The 5,050-nt window shown below is 61.8% G+C and overlaps 1 long non-coding RNA gene across 1 annotated transcript; it reads right to left on the bottom strand.

The window, feature by feature from the left end:
• Positions 1–552: 552 nt before the first annotated feature.
• Positions 553–3,884, bottom strand: LOC103345186 (uncharacterized). Its single transcript, XR_016226835.1, has 2 exons — positions 3,560–3,884; positions 553–1,335 (listed from the first exon to the last, which is right to left on the bottom strand). It is a non-coding gene; the product is annotated as an uncharacterized LOC103345186 (long non-coding RNA).
• Between the last annotated feature and the right edge of the window lie 1,166 nt (positions 3,885–5,050).

Raw genomic sequence — 5,050 nt, 5'->3', positions numbered from 1 at the left:
TTCCAGGGGAAGCCGTGTTCTCCGGGCTGACCAGCCCAGGTGCCCCGACACAGGGGCCTTTGTGTTCCCAGAGAAGCGGAACAAAACCAGAAACAAAGACCCAAACGCCCCCCACCACGTGACTGGGGCTGAGGATCTGCCTGGTGGGTGGTCGGCTGGCGCTCAGGCAGGCGCCCCGGCTGGTCTATGCTTGTCATTTTCTAGTGAGAGAGCAAGGTCCCAAGCACACTGCTGAGTAGGCTGCTTGGCAGGTAAGAGAAACACCCACGGAGGTGCTCAAGATGGGGACAGACACACACGAGGCACGGGACCTCCAGCTCTGAGTGGCTCCTGCACTCGCTCGGCTTCCACGCGTGCTGTGCTGGGTCTGCCGAGATGGGAACACACGCTGGCGTCCGGGGGACCCTCCTGGAGGAGTGGGACTCCCCTAGGACCGGGAAACCAGCGGAGCCTCTGCTCACCGCAGTGTTGCAAGGTTATTCCCAATAAGCGGCGGTCCGTGCACTTTGGACATCTGAGAATGAAAGAATTATTTGCCAAAAACACACAACGGTTTGTTTCGCTCTTTATCGCTCATTTATTGACAGATCATGGGAAAAGCCCTCTCAGAAAAAAAAAATACAAGATTTACTTAAGAACCGAAGGTTTTTCCCCCCACAGCCAGTAGGGTAGCTGTCTTTACGGGAGTTGTAGATTAAACACCACCAAGGCCGTTCAGCCGTTACCTATTAGTTAAATGTTGCCATTTCACACAGAAACAAAAACAGACATCTCTTTGGTTAAAAAAGTCACTTTTCCTGTGCAATTATTTTTTTAGATCTCAGATAGAAGAGGATTCTAATTTTATCTGTGTTCAATAAGCAGATGAAAGCATCGTGAGGTGGGAGCTGTTTACTTTTTTCCGATTCTCCGAGCAGCAGAAGGGAAGAGGAATCGACTGCTGTGCACTGTTTTCTCAGCAGGTCCCTTGCACCCATCTGTAAAGAAATTAATTGCTTCGACGTGTCGGCTTAACACGAAATTATCTTATTTTCACTCTGTTTTCTTCTTTGGGCTATCTGAGAGGCAAAGAGAAAGGACAGGCTGCGGGGCAAAGCCGGGTCGGTCCTCACTGTCTGTTTTCCTCTCCAGCTTTCTCCGCTTCCAGCTTTTGCTTTTTAATTATTTTCCCCCTTTTTTTGGGGGGGTGGGGTGTTGAACAATGTACACTTAAAATCGCACAGGTGTGGAGTTTTCGGAGGTCAGGCTCTCAGACGCACAGTGCATTTCTAGGACAAAGTCCACCACGAGAAGCGCGGTCCGCGTGTCCTGCGCCTTCCACTCTCGGGGTCTGACCTGTTAGAAGCAAGAATAGCTGAGGAGCGCACACAGCCGCAGCGCCAGGCCTCCACGCAAGCACCTCCTGGGGGCAGACTGCCTTTCACGCCAGCGAAGCGCCCCTCGGGGCCTCGGCCTCGGCCGTCGGCGTCCTCGGGTCTGGGGCCGCTGATGACCGCTCCTTCAAGGCGAGCCCCTGTCCTCCCGCGGCGCTGTGCCGCGCATTTTTCCATGGGGGCTGTGCCGAGAGCCCCAGCCGGCTCACCTGCTCCCGCCCGGCCGCCAGTCCCACAGCCGCGGCTGCGGGAACGCAGGGCCCCGGGGAGCGCCCAGTGCTCGGGTCTCCGCCCGGCTCCCGCTTGGCTTTTATTTGCCTCCCCTAACCTAACTACTTCCAGATTTGCAGTTTGCTGGGCCACGCTTTCCGTCCCCGGGGACGCTCGAGCACTTACAGACGCGTCAGCGCCCCTTGGCTTTGGGGGGCTGTCCACGAGCGCCGGCCGGTCGCGGGGTTCCTTCCCGGAGCCCTCCCTCTGGAGCGCACGGCCGCTGCCCTGGCACCAGCCTGGCCTTCCCTGCGCCGGGGATACAGCCCCCTACCAGGCCAGGCAGGCTTGGTAGGGGTCGCCAAGGTCTCTGGGCCCAGGGCAGGAGCCGCAGGCGACACTGGCTCCCAGGCTCCAGGCGACTGGGGGGCCGGGACATAGAGCCCTGCGGGCCGGCAGGCAGGACCACCCACGTAGTGTCCGACCTGGGAACCTACACGCCTCCAGGCCTCCCAGGGTGCAGTGGTGTCAGGGGCTCAGTCTGGTCGCACAGCCCCCGGGGGCTCCGCCACCCCCTGGAGTGACTGTCCCAGGTGGGGAGCCCTCCCCCCCCAGAGCCCGAAGCCCCCAGGCCTGATGCAGCGGCTGGGCCCTGCGGGCGCCAGGCTCCAGAGGGGGAGGTTCCTGAGGGCTCAGGGCGCCTTTCCAAAGGCCAGAAAATGGAGACCGTGCGAAAATTATCCCCAAATCCGGCCGGGCCCAAAGCCCACCGGCTTACATAAAGCCTCGGGAGCCCGCCCGCCCGCCCGCCGCGGCCTCCGCGGCCGGGGTGGACAATCTGCGGGCTACCAGCCAGGCCGTCCTTGGGGCTGGCACGGCCACCCACCCCCTGACCACAGGCCTGAAGTGACCCTGGGGAGGGGGCAGGGGTCCTGGCCTCTTCCCACCGTGTGCTCCGAGAAACGTTTAACTGGCCTTTAATCACATTAGCAGCCGGCCCCAATTAGGGCCGCTGGAGGGGCGAGGCGGGAGGAAACCGCCGGCCGGCCGTGTCACTGAGGGATAAAGACCCTTTCATGCCCTCGGCCTGGCCGTGGGCTACCGGGCGGTGGCGGCGGCAGCCACCCGGGCCTCGGATGCCCAGCATCCCTCCGACGCCGCCTGATCCAGGCGCTGGCCCTCGGCACCGCACAGTGCGCCCTCGCCTCAAGGTGCCCGGCGGGCGCGTGGGCCCGGAGCCGGACGCGGGCCTGGAGGGGCGGAGGCTGGACCCGCAGGCCCGCGCCCGCGCACCGGGAGACTGTGGGCAGCCCTCGAGTTGGGCGGCCGGGGGCTCGCCGAGGGCCCCGCCAGCCGACTGGGAGCGCCGGGCCAGGACCTTGGTAAGGCGGCTGCCTGCCCGGTGGTTCGGAGGGAGGGTGGCTCTCCGCCGAGGGCGGCTGGGGCAGTCTCCCGCGAGGGACCAGGCAGCCTGGGTCGGTCCCACCCTCCCCGGCCTGGGCCCACTCCTGGGCCGGGGGCAGCTGAGGGCGGCTTCCCGGCGCTTCAGGCTCCCGCGCGTGGCTCCGGGGCGAGTCGGGAACGCGGGGCGGACCCAGCGCGGCGTAGCCCCGGCCGTGCGCGCTGTCGAGGGGTGACCTGGGGCGCCCCAGCGGCTGCGGCGGCGCTGCCCCGCGGTGCTTACCTCGCTAGGCCAGCCGGGTCGGGGCCGGGCGCGCTCTGGGCCCGCCGGGGTCGAGCGAGGACAGCGGCCTCCCGGGACCCCCGCCCCAAGGCGGCAGCTGCAGCCCGGAGCGCGTGACCTGGGTCCCCGACCGCCCCGCGCTCGGCCATTTGTTCGCGCACAAAGGAGACCACGCATCTTTTTCTTTCCCCGGGCGCAGGCTTCCCACCGTCTCCCCTCCCCCCTCCCGCACCCCACGCTTTGCTGGGAACGGCTATTCTGCGCGCACCCACTTTGTCCCGCCCTTGTCTACCGTTGAATTCCATGGCTGTAGCGGGGACGTCAGTGTCGTTCACAGAGCTTCTTAGAAAGTCAGAAAGCAATGAGAGGGGCCCTTTGAGTGGAGCCTCGGGATCTTGTAAAGGGGCAGCGGGGGGACCAAGCCCAATCCCATTAACCCGCCAGACTCCCACAGTCTTCAAAGGCGGCAGACGTCGCTGGCTCCCGGCGAGCCCGGGGGGCAGCAGCGGGGCCCCGACCCCCCCCTTCCTTTCTCATCGGAATTTCCATTGGCAAAATGGCTTTTACAGGCCCTGAGCGGCAATTCATGTCTGACAAGTGCTGTGCAAACTCCAAGAGCTTCGACTCAGAACCGCATCCTGAGTGTGTATTTCAATGTTTTTGTTTTAAATTCCAGCCGGTTTCTCGAATTGGGAGCTTGAGTTCTAAACAAACTTTTCACCCCTCTTTCTGTCTCCCGGCTTTAAGGTAGATGTGCCAACGTTTGGAAAATGGGTCACGGGGATTACGCTCTGCCGGGAAGAGGACCACATATGACCGAAGTTTCAGCTTAATTGAGTTTTAGTGCCAAGTCATATCTTGCTGAGTAACCGGACCTGGGCGCACGGGGGATGGAGGAGAGGCCGGCCAGGGGAGGGCAGCTGTCCTGAGCCGGGCCTTGTGGTCTGCACCGCAGCCTAATTCCAAAGAGGTGAGGTTATCAGGCTGGCGCCTTTTGTGTGGGGAAGCCGGGGACTGGCCGGTTGGGTTGGTGGCTTTAGGTTAATAATCCGGCCTATTATTTAGGAGAGCAGGCTGTTCTGCACAGCCCGGCCTTGCCTTTGCGGCCTCGGAGAACAGCTTCTGTTCACGCCTGCACAAATGAGTCTCCTCCTTCGGAACTCAGTACCTCCAGAAAGCAGGGGTTTCGAAGAAATAAGTATTTGGGGAAAAAATGACAAAACACAGGCACTCGGTCGTAGTGCGGAGCACCAGGTGTAGAGCAAGGAGGATTTTGCTGGTGGTGCGTGTCCCAGATGTGCCTTTTGTTAAACACAAGTTTGTGCGACAGTTTCTGCATGAGTGTGTGGAAAGGACGCCACACGTCAGGCTCACGCTTAGGGAATTAGAATCCAGACGCTAATGCAGCGCGCGCTGGTTGTAGGGAACGTGGGTGGTTTCTACCAAGGGCTCATTTAAAATGGACGAATTAAAATTGAATACGTAATTCCAGTCCACTCTGTGTTACTCATCAGTTGTTTTGAAAACTTTTCTCCACTGTGCCCCCTCTTCCCTTGCTGCACTCCCGGGCCTGCGGCTACCAGGGTGTCCTGCTCTGCGTCCACTGGGTGCTGTCTCCGCCCTCCCATGCCTTCCTGCGTCTCCTCCACTCGGATGCGAGGCCTGCTAGAGCCCAGCAGAGAAGGGCAGCAGCCTGCACGACTCCCAGGTCCAAGTGCACGGCCACGTCCGCCTGCAGAGCCCAGACGCTGGCCGCGCTGGCTTCCTAGCTGCCTCCCCCACA

This window comes from Oryctolagus cuniculus, chromosome 20 (assembly GCF_051225735.1).
Source record: "Oryctolagus cuniculus isolate XC-2025 breed Fujian yellow rabbit chromosome 20, ASM5122573v1, whole genome shotgun sequence".
NCBI lineage: Eukaryota > Metazoa > Chordata > Mammalia > Lagomorpha > Leporidae > Oryctolagus > Oryctolagus cuniculus.
This window is presented reverse-complemented; position numbering and strand designations above follow the sequence as displayed.